Genomic DNA, 17,599 nt, shown 5'->3' with positions numbered 1-17,599 from the left:
ACGGGAACCCCTGTGCACTGTTGGTGAGACTGCAGAATGGTGCAGCCACTATGGAAAACAGTACTCAGGTTGCCCAAAAGATTAAAAATAGAACTACCATATTATCTAGGATTTCCACTTGTAGATATCTATCTGAAGAAAAAGGAACACTAATTCAAAAAGATATATGCACCCCTATGTTCACTGCAGCATTATTTACAATAGCAAAGATATACAAACAACTTAAATGTCCATGATAGATAGGTGGATAGGGAAAATGTTGTGCACACACACACACGCCAGAATATTACTCAGCCACAAAAAAAGAATGAAATCTGACCATTTGCAACAACATGGATGGACCTAGAAGGTATTATGATAAGTCAAATAAGTCGGACAGAAAAACAAGTACCGTATGGTCACTGTTATTTTAGCAGTTTTCATAGGCACGTAGTGACATCGCATTATGGTTTCAATTTGCATTTCTTTAATGGCTAATGATATTGAACATCTTTTCATGTGCTTATTTACCATCTGTATATTCTCTCCCAAGAAATATCTATTCATGACTTTTGCCCATTTTCTAATTTTATTTTTTTTCAAGTTGAGTGTTGAGAGTTCTTTATATATTATGGTTCCGAGCTGTTTTTCTGATATCAGATGGCCTCTAGATGTCCAATGGTCTCAGTACCATTTGTTGAAAAGTCTATTGTTTCTCTATTGCTTTTGCACTGTTGTAAAAAATAAGTTGAGTATACTTGTGTAGGTCTATTTCTGGGTGTCTATTCTGTTCCATTGATCTATGTGTCTATCCCTCCACCAATGCTGCTAAATTTTGAAAGTATGTAGATTAATTTCTCCCATTTTATTCTTCACTCACAAATTATTTTAGATATCCTCAGACCTCTTGCTTTCCATATAAGTTTCAGAATAAGCTTCCCTATGTCTACAAAAGCCTTGAGGGTTTTAATAGTAATTGCGTTAAGCCTATTAACTTGGGGACAAGTTTTTACTCTGTCTTTTCTTCTAGTCCATGTATAAGGTATGTCTTTCCATTTGTTTGGGACTTCATTGATTTCCTTTATCGGTATTTTGTTATTTTTAGCATGCAGATCCTATAAATGATTTATTAGTCTAGTATCTAAATATTTAATTTTATTTAGATCCATCGTAAATGGTATTTCATTTTTTATGTAGTTCTCCACATATTTGTTGTTAGTAGGTCAAAATACAATTGATTTTTGTGTCTTATACCCTACAACCTTGACTAACTTATTATTTCTAGGAGCATTTTGTAGATTCCTTGGAAATTTCTCCATTTATATAATCATATCATCTGCAGATAGAGACAGTTTCATTTCTTCTTATTCAATATCTATACTTTTTGCCTTTTAAATAAAACTAAATTTGTTTAATTTTTAAATTTATGTATTTGTGTATTTTTCCTTTAATCTTCTGGCTGGAACCTTCAGTAATATTTTGAAGTAGTAAGTGCAATGAGAGCAGACATCATTTTTTTAAATTCCTGATCATACAGAGAAAGCACCCAATCTTTCATGATGAAGTATAATGCTAGATTTAGTCTGTTAGTAGATCATCTTTATGGCTTTGAGTAAGTTTTCTATTTCTAACTTGCTTAGTTTTTCTTTCTTTCTTTTTAAAATAATGAATAGGATTGGATTTTGTCAAATGCTTTTCTGCATAAATAGATATGATCACATGAATTTCTTTCTTTAGCCTATTGATATAGTGGATTACATTGTTTGATTTTCAAATATTTAACCAAATTTGCATAACTGGATAAATCCCACTTGGACATGGTATGTTATTCTTCTATATATTTCTGGATTTAATTTGTTAATATTTGGTTGTGGATTTTTACAGCTAAACTCATGAGAAATGTTGGCCTGTAGTTTTCTTCTTTCTAAAATATCTTTGACTGGGTTTGGTATCAAGGTTATATTGACTTCATAAAATGAATTAGGAAGCAGTCCCTCTACTTACATTTCCTATAAAAATTGTATAAAAGTGGTGTCAATTCTTGAAATCTTCAGGAAAATTGAAACCACATAAGTCTGAGTATTTCTTTGGGGACTTTTTAAGTTAAAAGTTCGGTGTTTTCAATAGTTCTACAAAAATTCAGATTATCTATTTCATCTTGGCTGAGTTTTGAAAGTTTGTGGTTTAGAAACATTGGTTCATTTCTATTATGTTTTGAATTTATAGTGTAGACTTGCTTATTATAACTTGTCCCTTATTATCCTGCAGGATATGTCATGATATGCCTTGTTACATTTCTGATATTTATAATATGTGTTTCCTTTTTATCTTTGCCAGTCTTTCTAGATTTTTATTGATGAGACCTTTTTTTTCGAAGAAACACCTTTTTGTTTCACTGATTTTTCCCTATTATTTTTGTTTTCAATTTCATTATTTCTCATTTTATCTCTATTATTTCCTTCCTTTTGCTTGCTTTGAGTTCATTTTTCTCCTCTTTTTCTAGTATTTTGATATAGAAAATGAAAATATTGCTGTGAAATATTTCCTTTTTTCTAATTTAGTTATTATAAATTTCCTTTCAGCATTACTTTAGCTGCATTCCATAAATTTGATTTGTTATATTTCCATCTTATTTTAGCCAATGCATTTAAAAAATTTTCCTTGGAATTTCCTTTTTGGCCCATGAATTACTTGGGAGTATGCTATTTAGTTCTCATGTATTTCCTGTTGTCTTTCTGCTATTGATTTCTAGTTTGATTCCATTTGAATCAGAGAATATATTGTGTATGATTTCAATTCTTCTAAGTTTGCTACTGTATGTTTTATGACCAATATGTGGTCTATGGGTGATTGTTTCATGAACACTTGAAAGAAATGTGTATTCTGTTCTTGTTGAGTAGAGTTTGTTTTATAAATGTCACTTAGATCCTGTAGATTTATGGTGATATTCAATTGTTCTATATCCTTGCTGACTTTCTGTAGAGTAGTTTCTATCAGTTGCTGTGCTGAAGTCTCAAATAATAATTACAGGTATTTCCTATTTCCCTTTTAGCTCTTTCAGTGTTCACTTCATGTATTTTAAAGTTCTTCTATTTGGTGCATATGTATATAGCATCACTATATCATCACTTGGTCCTATTATCCTTATATAATGTCCCTCTTTGTCCCTAGTAATTTCCTTTACTCTGAAGTCTATTTTATCTGTTATTAATATAGTCACTTCTGTCTTCTTTGACTAATGTTCATATGACATATCTTTTTTATCCTTTTACTTCTGAACTACCTATACCATGTGTGAAGTAAGTTCCTGTAAACAGTAGAGTTGGATCATATTAATTATTTTTTAAGTTCACTCTACCAATCATTGAGAACATTTACACTTAATATAATATTGCTGTATTAAAGATTAGGTCTGACAGTTTTTGTTTTTATTACCTTTGTTTCTCATTCCTCTGTTTCTCTTTTTTGCCTTTGTGTAGGTTACTTAGACATTCCATTTTAATTTATTTATAATCCTTTGAGTATATTGTTTTGCATAGTTTTCTTAGTGGTTTCTTTTGGTATTACAGTATGCATGTATGATTATCACAGCCTACTGGAATCAGTGTTTTATTTTATTTTTTTTTTTTTAATTTTTTTTTAAATTTTTTTTTAATTTATTTATGATAGTCACACAGAGAGAGAGAGGCAGAGACACAGGCAGAGGGAGAAGCAGGCTCCATTCACCGGGAGCCCGACGTGGGATTCGATCCCGGATCTCCAGGATCGCGCTCTGGACCAAAGGCAGGCGCCAAACCGCTGCGCCACCCAGGGATCCCTGGAATCAGTGTTTTATGACTTCAAGTAAAGTTTCAAAATTCTACTTCCATTAAGGTCTCTTGAACTTCCCCACTTTTAAACTATAATATTTAATATTTCTTCTGTATACATTGAAAACCATATCAGATGATATCATAATTTTTGCTTAAAAACTCATGAGGTGAATTACAGTCTATTATATTTACCCCTATTTTTACCATTCCACTGTTATGCTTTTCTTTCCCAGTCTTCTGTTATTCTTTCCTTTCTGTTTTCAGAACTTCGGTCCCAGCAAGTGCTATCTGGACTTCCAATGTCATTGGATATGAGTTTCAGAAAACACTAATCCTAGATCGCTTAGTGCTAGTGGCTGGAGGATGGGATGCTGGGCCTGTTATAGCAGATAATATCTCTCTAACTCTGCTTCTTGGTGTTATAGCAGATGCCAGCAGATTAGGCCTAGTAGTGTTGGTGGGTGAAGGTCAGGAGGATGAGTCTCTCTTCAGGCTATGCTGTTGCTACAGTAGATCAGGTCACTCTATGACCCACCAACATGACTTCTTTCAATTAAGCTACTTTTACCCCAGAAATGAAGTTAGATCCTATTGAAGCTGCTGCTGCTTCTATCAATCACAAGGCTAGATTTTATTTTAGAAATTCTTAGGTCTAAATGCATACTACTACTGATTCTTGTAGGAACTTTGTACTTGTTTTCTATTACTGTCATACAAAGTCCTTTTTTTTTTTTTTCTATGTAAGGTAACAAATTCATAGGTTCTTGAGATTAGGATGGGGACATCTTTATGGCCATCACTCTGCCTATCACACCCCTAATAAGTGGCCTTGAGAAAATTACTGAGTTTCTTTAGCCTTATATTCCTATTTATGCAATGGAACACAAGATATCAAGTTGCTATTATGAAAATAAAGCCATACATATGAAAGCAGCTAGTTCAGAAAATATCTGAGTTCATTCACTTGAACAGTTACTATTTTAAACACAGAACTGAGGAGTCTCAGAGTTCAGGTGCTTTGAGATTATTTGAATTAATCTGAATTTTCTGAAGGATCTGAGTGGTAGTTTATACAGGTATAAAACATCTGATTTCCTCCATGGTGTTCTTTATTTTCTCATCCTATTAAATCCAGCCCTTGTCTAACTCCAACCAGTAGAGTCAGAGCTTGTTTTACTCTTTAACCAAAATTCAATTTAAATTCTCTCCATTCTATTATGTGTCCAGAATTGGGTATGTTGGTGGTTCTCAGCCCTGGTGGCACATTATAACCACTTGGGGAGATTTCAAAAACTACTGATGCCAAATTCCTACTTATTATGTATATTTGGGGAGGGACCTGGAAATGAGAAGCTCTATTTTGTGATACATGAAGCCAAACTATTGTCTACATTGAATTAAATCATTTGAGAGATAATCTCCAAAAGGGAATTTGTTTATCATGACTAATGCTCTTCCTTTGCTAATATGCTTGATTTGTATGAATCTGGGGGGGGGGGTGGAAACCCCAGCAGTTTGGCTCCCTGTATTATATCCTATGCTGTGGAATTAGTGTTAGCTCAAAGCAGATACCTTTAGATGTCCATTCCTTTCTCATATTCCCAATAGCATGAACTTAAATCTTTGGACAGATTCTTTATCCACCTTACTTTTCTGTTTCTATTCCTAATAAGTTAAGACTACTATTGATGAACCTACACATCCCATGGGACCCATTGGTAGTATAGGTCAGTTCCAGACCTACCATATGTTTGCTAAAACAGATACAATGAGATTGTATTTTTGGCATTCTTTCTAGTGGAAAAAGGAAGAAACAAATGTATTTCTTAGTTGTCAGGTAAGTAAGAAAATGGGCTCTTCCCCACATTGTCCACCTTGTACAAAATTAAAGGTGGAAGAGTATCTCTGGAAAGCATCAAAATAGTTCAAATAAATCAAATTTCTCACTACATGATTAGGAAACTATGGCTGAGATGGTTAATTTTATGTGTCAATTTGCCTGGCCCAACATGCCCAGAAATTTGGTAAAATGTTATTCTGGATATTTTTGTGAAGGTACTTTTAGATGAGATCAACATTGAAATTGGTGGAATTTGAGATTACTCTCCATAGTAGGGGTGGGCCTCATCCACAAAGACTTACCCTGTCCTACCAAGAAAAAATTGCCTTTGGACCCAAAATGCTTATCTTTCCAGCATCTTTAGACTGCCTTCTTTGTGGATTTTGGATTTACCAAGCCTCCACAATTGTGTGAGCCAAGTCTTTAAAATAAATCTCACTATATGTATGTATATATACAAATGTTGCTTCTGTTTCTATGGAGAACCTGGACTAATAGAGTGGCCCATGTAGATATAATGACGGGCCCAGGTTCACCCTATAGAAACTGGTATCATGAGAACTGAAACTTGAGTCTCATGACTCATTTGACCATGGTCTTTCATGAACAAGAATCCATAACTGAGGTCGGCAAACTGGCACACTGACCAACTCCTGCCCGATTCCTGGTAGTGTAAGTAAAGCTTTGCTTGGACACAACTCATTCATTAATGTATTGCATATAGCTCTATCTTTGTCACAACAACAGAATTGGGTAGTTCTGACAGAGGTGTGTGGCCTGTGAAACTTAAAATATTTACTATCTGATCCTTTACAGAAAAGATTTGCTAACACTCGCTGTAAGATGCCATTTGATTTCTGACTACACTGAGGAGAATAATTCAACCACATTGGGTCAGGTTGTAAACTTATGCTCTCTTTAAGCCAAAGATCTCCCAAATGCTGACATTTTTGGCCTATATGGGGAGATTGGCTGAGGAGGCAGAAATATTTCTTGCCAGGTGTGTCCAACCCACAATGCCTCCTGACTACCTATTGTAACCATTTACCATTTATTCCTCACTGGCTCTGGCTTCACATACTTGATAATAAACCATGTTCCATGAACTAAAATAGTATCTTATTTCACATAATTTGTCCTTGGTATTGTCTATCCTGAGGTCTTCATCTGTGTCCCTCCAGTCATACCCTATCTTCTGATACTACTACTAATATCACATTTTATAGGATAAATTTGTCTTGGTGCCCTGAAATATCCCTTTAGAAGCAGTATGAGGCCTGTCACTGGGTTTTAGCACGGGAGTAAAACTCAAATTAGTGTCTGTATTTGAACCAATGTAGTTGGCCAGGAAATTTTGTTTGAACATTTATTAAACAAGTAACATTTATCTCTGCATGTATGACAAAAGTATTTTTATTGCTTAAATTATTTGGAAAATTATTTAGAGCCTTCATTTCAGTGGAATATACAGACTTCCTGTGTTATGACTATTTCATTATACCACTTCTAAAATGTGGAATTAGGCTTTGAGCATTGGCCAAAAGTGGACAGAAAAGGAACTGAAGAATTAAGAGTGGGAAAGACTTCTGATGGAATGGAGACTTCATATAGATTTGATTTTGAATCAATAATTTGTTTTATTGGACTTCCTAAAGAGATCTACTTTTCAGATTTGTTATTTCATTCTACTGAGAGAATGATGTAGGTTTTTATTCTTGGAAAAAGTGGGGCATGCTGAGCGTGCTCAGATCAAACTAATGCTTTACAGGAAAAACTGAAATTGGAGCAGAGGCTTCCCTATTTTCCTATCCCAGCCTCTTTTTGGTGGGTGCTGCTGTCTCCTGGGCTTGGCAATAATCATTTTTGACCTTTATGTCTCTAGGCTATTGTGAAGTGATTTTGAGTTTTGTTAGCTTTCTTATGAGTTTGTACTAAATTGTGTCCATAAAGTAGGCTGAATTCCTCCAGGAGGGATAATAGCTATATACTGTGTTATTACTTAAAAAATGTTGTGTTCGTTACCTTGTTTTTTCGTCTCCTTTGTCCAGCTGTATCCTGAACTTAAAGAATATATTCTCTAAAATGAAAGAAGTGCATCTGGTGGAAAACACTAATTTAAGGGATGAAAATTCCTGGTGATTGCTTCTGTCAAACCTTAATAGCACATACTGAGCTTCATTAGTAAATAGACAACGACTCAGATCTTTCCCTTGGAACAGATCACATAATCGGCCTTTGTGTTGATTTCGCATTCCGTTCTTTAGAGACAGAATGAATTAGAATAATTGGCTGCTACAGGAAAAGCACAAAGAACTTTCTTATATTTTTGCGATGCATCTCTTAATAGGGGTTGGAAATGAGATTGGAGGTATGAACGAGAAACTCAGAAGGGCGATGGGAAAAGAATATTGTTTCTTTAAAAATCTTCTTTTGTTACTGGCCCAGAAAAAGGAAACAGAAGACATATAAAGCCAAAAAGAATATAAAAGAAATAATACGATTTTCATGTTAATAATGTGAGTGTGGAATTAGTAAGAATCAGGAACAATCCCTTTCCAACAAGGACTCAGGAGCAAATGAAAACCATAAATACTCACTGCTCTTAGAAAACCTTTCGAAGCAGTAATCACAGAAGGGTAAAGGCAATGCGTCAGGGCAGAGGTGTTCAGAGCAAAGGGATGGAAGGAGAACAAAAGGAGAGTGGATATTTTTAGAGCTGTCATTTTGAAATTTACCTGCTTCTGCTTCAGTGCCGCTTTGCCACCGTATTGGTCCAGCAGAAATCCTCAAAGCTGAGGAAGCCATATTTTAAAATAATAGGATTAGAGCAAGTGACTTTAATCAAGGTCTCCTTAGTTCAAGAGCATGGAGGAGAATATGGCAAAAGACTGAGGCCACGAGAAATTGTTCACTAAGTAAATTTTATCCAAACCTTACTAACTGAAGAAATTGACCGTTGGATTATGTCCCTTGAAGAAAAGTAAAAATCCTGAAAGCAAAGTACAAAGAACATGAGGCCTGTTAAGAAAGCAACCTGTATCACTGGGTTACTTGCTGATGATGACAGTGTTGGCTGGAACTTACAAGTCCTAATACTTTACAGTAAAGGCATTTATTTCCCTGAATTATAAATTCTAGGTAGGCCTGAATGGAATGTGTCTGCTCCAGCATTGTACTCAAAGTGCCTAGCATTTATTGGCATATAACAGCAGATTTTAAAATGAGTATTTGTTAAACAAACAAACAAACAAACAAAAAACAAAAAAACTGTTGATTGTCAAAATGGGATTCATAATTTGATTTGCTGGTCTCATGCCCTATGGTGGATTACAGTGTCAGACTGTGGCAGGGGTTGGCATTGTGCCCCCATCTTATGGATAAAGATTCTACATCATAGGACTTTATATTGACATCTCAAAGACCTCATAGGAATTATTTAGCAAAAAATAATACTAGATTCTATATAACTTATAATTCATAAGCTGCCTAGTACATTGGTAGCTTGGCCAGTCCTCAGTGGTTCTGATAATGTCCCCAGGATCATGCAGGCATAATCAGAATGGCTTAGAATTTTGGAACCACAATATTCCTCAATATTCATTGCTTTGATTTTAAGTGGACTATTGACAAAAATAGCTTCAGGCACAATATGGTACTTTATGATTTAGCATGAAATCTGAGAAATACAGAGGCTATCTGAAGCCTGCAACAGTAAAGTTCCCTCCTGGTCTTTAAACAAAGAGTCTACATTGGTAATGATTTTTTTTTTCATGATATTCAGGTTAATTTCCTGTTCTCTCTAAGGAAGTAAGGAGGTGGTTGATATGAAAGATGGTATGGCTCTCAAAAGTGTAAAGTATTATTTTGTCACAATTTCCAGCTACCTAAGGATGGGAGAGGCTCAGGACATTACAGTCAGTATATAATGTGTAGGGGGTTATACTATGGTTTACTTATCAACTTGTATAGGTTTGTTTTCTATGCAAGTTCATATGCTCTTTTTGAGTTTTCATAGATAAGCTTTTTTTTTTTTTAACTTTGGAATACTTGGAGTTATATACTGTGGTTTTATGGTCTATTCTTAACAGAAACAGCCCAGCATACTTCTTGTCACCATAAAGCACTGCTGTGTTGAAAGTCTTTGCTTATGTACTAATATATGACGCAACATCTGCTGAGGACAAGTAGAGGAATAGTTAAACTGCAATGGATAGCAGAAAATTGTATGATTTACTCTTAACATATTTATTATGAAATTATAAAACTAACAAATGATCATTGTAGAAAATTTGAAAAATTCCTGTATATATAGAAATTGAGAAAATTTGGGTGGCAAATATCGGAGTGTAAAGTTGTCCATGAATATTAGTGCTTTCACAGTTTCAAGTAGACTGTGCTTCTTAAGAATCTATTATATTTTATTTCAATGATATTTTCATCATGTGGATACACACACACACAATTTCTGTAAAATATTTAAAAATTTCGGTATTTCCAATGTTTTAGATAGCCACATGGAAAAAAGAAAAAGGGAAAAGTCTGCATGCAGAAGGGACATGGGGTAGCATCTTCTCACTTGCTTATATCAATTCTGATGACAATTGCTTTTTGTAGATAAGTAATTAATGGGGAATTTAATTCAAGAAAAATGCATGAATTTTGAGGCTCCTTAAAGCCAAGTATTGCTTTCAAAAGCAAGCATCCATTGCTGTGCTTTCCTGCTTGCTTACCTGACATGACAAGAGTGTTGTGTGGCATTGGATCTGCCAGAGGAGGGTGCTTCCCACACAGATTGTCATAAATGGCTTCAGACTGCTATGTTGCCATAGGTTTAAACCAATATATTTTTGACAGATGCTGTACCTTAATTAATTTTTAGAGCTACAACTGGCAGATGGCTCTGATATAACAATTGTTTGGCTATTCTTCAGGGCAGTCACAATATAATAATGACCTGGAGGTATCATAAAGAGCAGGAAGGCGTTGATTCTTCCTTTGGTTTCAGAGTGAGGTGGTAGTTAGAGAAGAGGCCCACAACGGAGTGAGGAGGGAATGTGAGGCCATTAGTGAGAAGCCTGGTTTAAATTAAGGTGAGAAGGCATGAGAAATCGGCCATTATAATATTAAAAGAATCGCCAAGAAGCATATCCATGACGTGTTTGTATTACAATCTGTTAAAAGTGATGGCTTTTCTATCGGAAATAACCATGAAGTAGAGAAAACAATGCATTAGTAGTAGGACCATTTCAGACAAAAGACATAGTGATTACAATGATCATTGACTACAAGTACCTTGATGAGTCCCTTCCAAGCTCTGTTGCAGAAAGCACAGCACAAGGACATTTTGAAATGTTTACTGACCACCAGAACTTATTAATTTAATCATTCAACAAACATTTATGCGTTATTTTCTCTTGCCAGCCACTGTTCAAGGCATGGAGATTCATTGGTGAAAAACAATATTCACAAAACAAAGAGACAAATATCCTGGCCTTCATGGAGATTGTATTCTGTTGATTCTGATATGAGATCATTGTTTAAAGGGGGCTCATATAAATTATAACTATGCAAATGCAGCAAGGTAATGTTTTTATTTTCCATCTGTGTTTCTCATTCTTACTCGTTCATATCTATCATTTCTCCTGCAGGGGAAGAAAGAACCACAGAAAACAAAAATGTCAAATCTCAGCTTTTCATTTTCAAAATAACTTCTCCTAAATTCTAGTAGAGACAATAGTTTAACTGTTAAGGTTTGTAAATTCCAAGATGCTAGATTTTTTTAAACTGTAGCCAAAATTTATCCTATAAATAATAGCTTTGTGAAGCACATGTGATGATGGAAAGGCCGGTTTTTCTTTACTAAACTTAACTTCACTGTGTTGGGAGATGAGGCAAAGAAAAACTTCAAGGTAATGATGGTGAGTTTTCCCGATAGGGAACTCTAGCATTTTAAAATAGTCTAAATAATCAATTCTAGGGGTATCTAAGAAGAGAAAAAACCAGTACCTCATTTCCAGTCTGGTACCCTGGAGGAAACAACACATTTTCTTTGAGGTCTTGAGAGATTTCCATTTGGCTTTGTTTTAGTTTGAATCAACCATAATGAACTGTCATCTACACATAATAAAATACATATATTTTTAGTCCAAAGTTCAGTGAGTTTTAACATATAATATACATGTGTGTAACCATTACACTTATAAAGACAGATAACAATTCTAATATCCTAGAAAGTCTCCTCTTAGCCTTTTGCAAACATCACCCCACCTCTCACCCCAGGCAGCCACTGATTTGTTTTCTATCATTAGATTAATTTTGTCCAGTCTAGAATTTTGTGGAAATTGAATAATATCGTAGGTGCCCTCTTGTAGCTAGATTCATTTGCTCAGTATATGGTTTTTGAGATTTACTCATTTGGGGATGTTTTTAAGCAGAACTTTAGCCTTGGGTGGGTGATCTTCTCTGAGGGCATCTATATAAGTCCATCTGAGCCTCTCCCACTGCCAATGTCTATTCTTAGCTCCATATTTACCTTTCCTAAGAAGTATGAGATTGAAGCCACGAAGACGGTCAGTAGAATGCAGGTGATGTGGTTGTTGTTGTATAATTTTCTCTGCATAAATCAACCTGTTTGTCATTATTGTGTTGATAACCCAGAAGGATATTCTTCCTACAGAAACCTTGTTAGTATAAAACTCCTAAAGGCAATGGTCTTCGTCCTCTAGTTTGTTTTTTTGGAAACATTTCTGGAAAATTCAAAGGGTCACCACCTGCAAGAAGCAGTTATTCACCTGAGAGCTAATTTTTCTACTAAACTTGAGTCATCTGACCTTTACATTCCCTCTGATAGAACACAGATGGGACTCACAAAACAGTACTCCCTCATTGGATAAAAATATAGAGATTATTTAATATGGATGTGTGTGTGTGTGTATGTGTGTGTGCAGTAATGTGAAAAACCAAAGACTCTTTCTGAGCTTAGCTTACTGTTTTCAGTTAAGTTTCTGTGGCATATGCTAATAATTGAGGGTACTCCAGTTAGTTTTGGATCCATTCTTTATATAAACGTTGAAGTGCTCCTTACACAACTTTTTGCTTTGTCCCTCCTTCCTTCCCTCCCTCTCTCCCTAACTTCTTCTTATACGCCATACTCTACCCTGCATCTGTTGAAATGGCACTAAGTTGTAGGATGATTGGAAGCAGTGTGAAGGGCAGAAGCAGTGTGGAATTTTGCTGTCCAAAACGTACTATACATTGATCGACCTCTACCTTGAGAAAAGGTCTGAGTTTACCCATAGGAACACTTTCTCAGAGTCTGCACATGAAGGACGTAGAAACTGGGCCATCGTATCCTGACAGGCATGTAGAATTCATAGCAATTGCCCTCAAAGAGCTTACCTGCTAAAGCTGCAGAAGAATACACTTAATTATGTCTTTCTTGGCAGCTACGCCTAAAACACCATCTATTTTGTTTTATATCGTGATCATCGCCTGCTGTTTACCACTGTATACCTTGCTAATGGTGTGGTTTCTATGGCTTGTTAATTTCATGGCCAAATAATGTTGTAATTTATCGCACGCTTTAGTGTGGAGAACTGAGACTCTATAAATTCTTGTGCATGTCTCCCCCTTTGGAATGTATTAAACTGAGATCAGGCAAAGTAATAAATTTATTTCAAATGTACTTGATAGCTAAACATCAATTAGGAGTGACAAGCAATATTTCTTCTGCCAGCAACAGTAACTGTTTTTAGGGACTGAATCGTTGAACAGGGAGTTACTGAGTATGGGAGTCCGTTCACTGGGATCACGTCTTAAAAAAATAAAGGAAAACTTGGGAGTCGCTGTCTGTGTGGCTTTATTCAAATATTGACTAATCAGCTACAGCTCGGCTAATTGAATTTGTCAGAATCATTTAGGATTTTATTAACTCTGTTCCCGTTCCTGCCATCCCAGGAGAATGGATTATGAGGGTCTTGAAACATGCGAAGTCATCTTCCTTCCCTGTGAATCTACCTCAAAAAACACCCTTTACTCATCTAATGTAACTTACTTACCTTTTAGAGTAACTCTGGTTTTAATTCTCTCAAAACTGGGAATAAGCAAAACACAGTACTTTTAAGAAGCCACTGCATTTTAGAGCTTTAGAAAGAGTTCAGAATCAAGGACAAATGTATTATTTTATGGCTCAAGCACCTGAAGCCTAAGTAGGAAGGGGACCTGTCTGATCAGGGATATAGGTTGAAGGTCAGGCTTCAAACGAAGAGAGCAAGAGGCTGTGAGGACTCAGTCGGAGCAGTTCAGAAACCAAAACGTGGATAATTAATGTTCTCGGAGAGCTGACATGTGGCCTTTAGCGTGAGACTGGAGACAGACAGCGGGCCCACTGAGGCCCTGGGTTTCTGCAGCAGACAGAGGCAGCCACCCCATCTTTGGAAAGTGTCCCTGAGCCCAGGGGCCTGAGCAATGAATTCCAGCCAGCCTGAGAAAGCAGGTCATTCTGACTCATTCAGAATTCAGGTTCATCTCAGATACTTCTTGGGAGGGAATTGGGACAAGGGCAAGTCCAGTGCAGTCTCTTTATATCCACGCCCTCTATGTGGTGGCAGAGCTGCTAAACCCTCCAAGCAAGTGTGATATTTTTATTTTGCTCTGGACTTAATTCTAACAGTAGTATGGTTAATTGTTAATTTTTAAAAAGATTTTTATTTATGTATCTGAGAGAGAGAGAAAGAGAGAGAGAGCATGCATGAGCAGTGGGGGAGAGGCAGAGGCAGAGGGAAAAGCAGCCTCCCCACTGAGCAGAGAGCCCCACAGGGCTCATCCCAGGGCCCCAGGATCATGACCTGAGCTGGAGGCAGATGTTTAAGTGACTGAGCCACCCAGGCGCCCCTGGTTAATTATTTAATAAATGAATAACTAGGATCATACAAAGTACCAAATATATGTTAGGGGTTGAGGATGGCAGAAATGGAACAGCCTGGAATAAAGTACCCACAAAAAATGATCTTGGGAAATAAGATTTACCTCTTAGAAGTGGAGAGAAAATCAGTAGAACGTTAGCATCTGACAGCTACTCTCTGTATAAGTTGGTTTCTTATTCTATTTTAACAACCGATCTCAGTGTGATGAATTATATTTTACCTCAATACTGTCTCATGGATATATTGTGAAATTTGCATGAGTAAGTAGGTAGTAGAATTGGTCTTGTAAGCAGCTCAAAACATTTTCTGAAACACAATCTGGGGTAAAAGAAAAGGAGAGGAAAAGAAATAAGGGAGAGAGTCAATGATGCTGGAATCTGTATTTGTGGGGTTTCTGTTTGAAACTAAATACAGAAATTTCAGAATTTTACACTTAATGATTGCTTTTTTAATCATGATTTGTTTTCATTTTCAGATTTATCTTTGCTCTTCCATCAGTTATCTCTGCTGGCATTATGTCATCTTCAGTTTTAATAGGTACATCTGTCTTGTTTCCAAGACATTATCAATACAAATATTGCTTAAATCATGATCTTGGTTATCAAAAACAAAAATGGACACATTTCTTAATTTTAGAAAAATTTACTGAAGGTGATACTTAAGATATCCTTTCTTCAATTTGTAGTTACTTTTTAAAAATTCTTCTAATGTACAATACCTCATTGCTCAGTAACACAGCCAAATTGAAGAATTCCTATCTATTGGTGAATGTATGCTGGTTTATACATATTTCTTCAGGTATGATTGTTCTAGAGAAACAGTGCAACTTGCTGACTGTCTCCAATAACGTAGTAGCTTCTATTGTGATTCAGTTGATCCAGTATAATATCAGAGATGAAGTTCTTCCCTTTCTAATTACTTTCCATGTGTGATCCAGGTGGTCAGACCATATGATTATTTTTAACTTCTGATATAACTTTGGATATAACCTGAAAGTCTGTGATAAGAAGATATTTTATTTTTATTTATTTTTATTTTTTAAGAAGATATTTTAAAATGAATTTAACATATATGCATTTTAAATACAACAGTAATTATTAGAGATGTGGTTTTGCACTAGAAATTTCTCTCAAGTTTTCTTTGGCTTACAAAAAAAAAAAAGAAAGAAAAGAAAAGAAAAAGAAAAAAAGAGCTTATTTTTGTGTTCTGGTTGGTTTGTTAGATGTTTCTGATCATCATAATAAATGTTAAATGTTATCTTATATTTTAAAATATAATCTGAATTAGCAAGGGAGATTGTGCTATGTATAGAGGCTGTGATATAAATAATTCCTAACTTCAAAGAACATGAACCTAGAGCAATCACGGCAACTGCATTTGTTTACTAAGTGAAATATTAGTGAGATGGTAAAGTGCTATATAAGGCTTGGACAGCCAAATCAGCTTCAAAAATAGATGTGCTGATTTAAAGATTATTTTTTAAGACATAACTACCAACGTTTTTCTAGCCATATTAGGAAACAACACAGCACAAAAAAGGTATGGGCTTTATTCTAAGCAATTTAGCATTTGGCATTCTGAACATCCTCCTAATGAAATTAAATCCAGAAGGAGGTGTCTCTTCATGATCTCTTCAATGATCCTTGATCATCCACATTATTTCCCATAATCACAAAGGTGGTACCAAGGGCAAGAAACTCCAGTATTATTAAAGTTTCATAGAGCAAATAAAGTATTAAGAATATAATGTTCCCAAACTGACAAAGTTCTTGAAAGATAATTTTAAGCCAAGCATAAATTATTTTCTGCTTGTCAAGGGGCAAAAATATTTAGGTTAGCTAATGAACAGTAGAGTTTTAGAGGGCAGAGTGGCCTTAAAAAAATGACCAGATCTGCACTGGCAAATGAAGTGGACACTAGTCACATGGGGCTATTTGTAATTCAATGAATTCTAAAATAAACTTAAAAATTCACTTCCTCAGTGACACTAACTATATTTCAAAAGTGTTTATTAGCCACATGTGGCTCGTGGATGCTGGGTGAGATAGTATGGATATGTACATGTTCATTATTCATAGTAAATTCTATTGGGCAATACTAAAGACACACCTAGACATTCACAAAGAAGGCACCCGAGGCCCAAGGACATAATCTAAGTTCCCCAAGGTCATGTAATTATGTTTTTTAAAGAAAAGCAGAAAGACACAAAGGAAAGAATAATGAGGCATTAAAGAAAGCCAGTAGTTTCTGGAACTGACAAGGTAGGATTTAACAGTACATACTAGGCTGTTAACAAGGTTGAAGCTTCTGATGGTTGGCAGGAACTATGTGCCTGAATTTGGACATTTAAATTTTTATGCAATGAATTTAATAGCAGAAAACATTTCAACGAACAGCTGCTGGATCCATATATTTAGCCACTGCTGTGCTTCCAAATTATCTTTATCACTTTCATATACAGGGCACCACTCTGCAATGTGACAGTTTATCTGCCCCCAGAGAAATCAAGAAAATATTGTGGGGGTTATGGCTGTATTTGAAAAGGTTGATTTTTAAATATATCCCACAGACTGGCTTGGTTTTAAAAGGGATTCCTGCCATACAATCAAGATGTGAGATCTTCTCTCACCTTGCAAAAGTCAAAGACAGTCCCTGAATTTTCATTATTTGGTTGAAGTCTGAATATTATTTTCCCATTCTCTAACTTGTTTTCATCACAGTGTGATCAACTATTGCCAAGGAAAGCAAGGTGAGATTTATCAATCATGATTTTCTGCAGGCCCTCTAAGTAATTGAGCCCTCGGGAGAAACAATCCTCACGTACGCCTTCTTGGTTGTTTCAATATCTTCATAAAAAGTCATTTCAATATGTTTGGTTCTGTAGCAGAGGTTCTGTGAAGTGCTTGCCTTCCCTACAGATCCAGAAAGACTGTGAGTCAGGGGATAAGGATGGGTAAGGAGAGAGAGTGGAGAGTGGAGAGTGGAGAGTGGAGACCTTCATGCTGAGATCAGGACCGTGTTCAAAATCCTCCTTGAGCTGGGGT

At 35.7% G+C, this 17,599-nt stretch overlaps 1 long non-coding RNA gene across 4 annotated transcripts in view; it reads right to left on the bottom strand.

Annotated features, from left to right (window-relative positions):
* Positions 1-10,658: 10,658 nt before the first annotated feature.
* The window catches only part of LOC140639058 (uncharacterized), a 32,342-nt gene continuing 25,401 nt past the window's right edge, over positions 10,659-17,599 (bottom strand). For 2 of the 4 annotated variants that reach the window (XR_012035929.1, XR_012035928.1), the window contains exons 2-6: positions 15,274-15,552; positions 14,659-14,873; positions 12,164-12,401; positions 11,638-11,745; positions 10,659-11,273 (exon numbers count right to left, since the gene is read on the bottom strand). This is a non-coding gene — a long non-coding RNA (uncharacterized lncRNA). The remainder of the gene's footprint in view (positions 11,274-11,637; positions 11,746-12,163; positions 12,402-14,658; positions 14,874-15,273; positions 15,553-17,599) is intronic. The other 2 variants (XR_012035927.1, XR_012035926.1) reach the window with 1 other exon arrangement.

Source organism: Canis lupus, chromosome 1, assembly GCF_048164855.1.
Source record: "Canis lupus baileyi chromosome 1, mCanLup2.hap1, whole genome shotgun sequence".
Classification (NCBI taxonomy): domain Eukaryota; kingdom Metazoa; phylum Chordata; class Mammalia; order Carnivora; family Canidae; genus Canis; species Canis lupus.
This window is presented reverse-complemented; position numbering and strand designations above follow the sequence as displayed.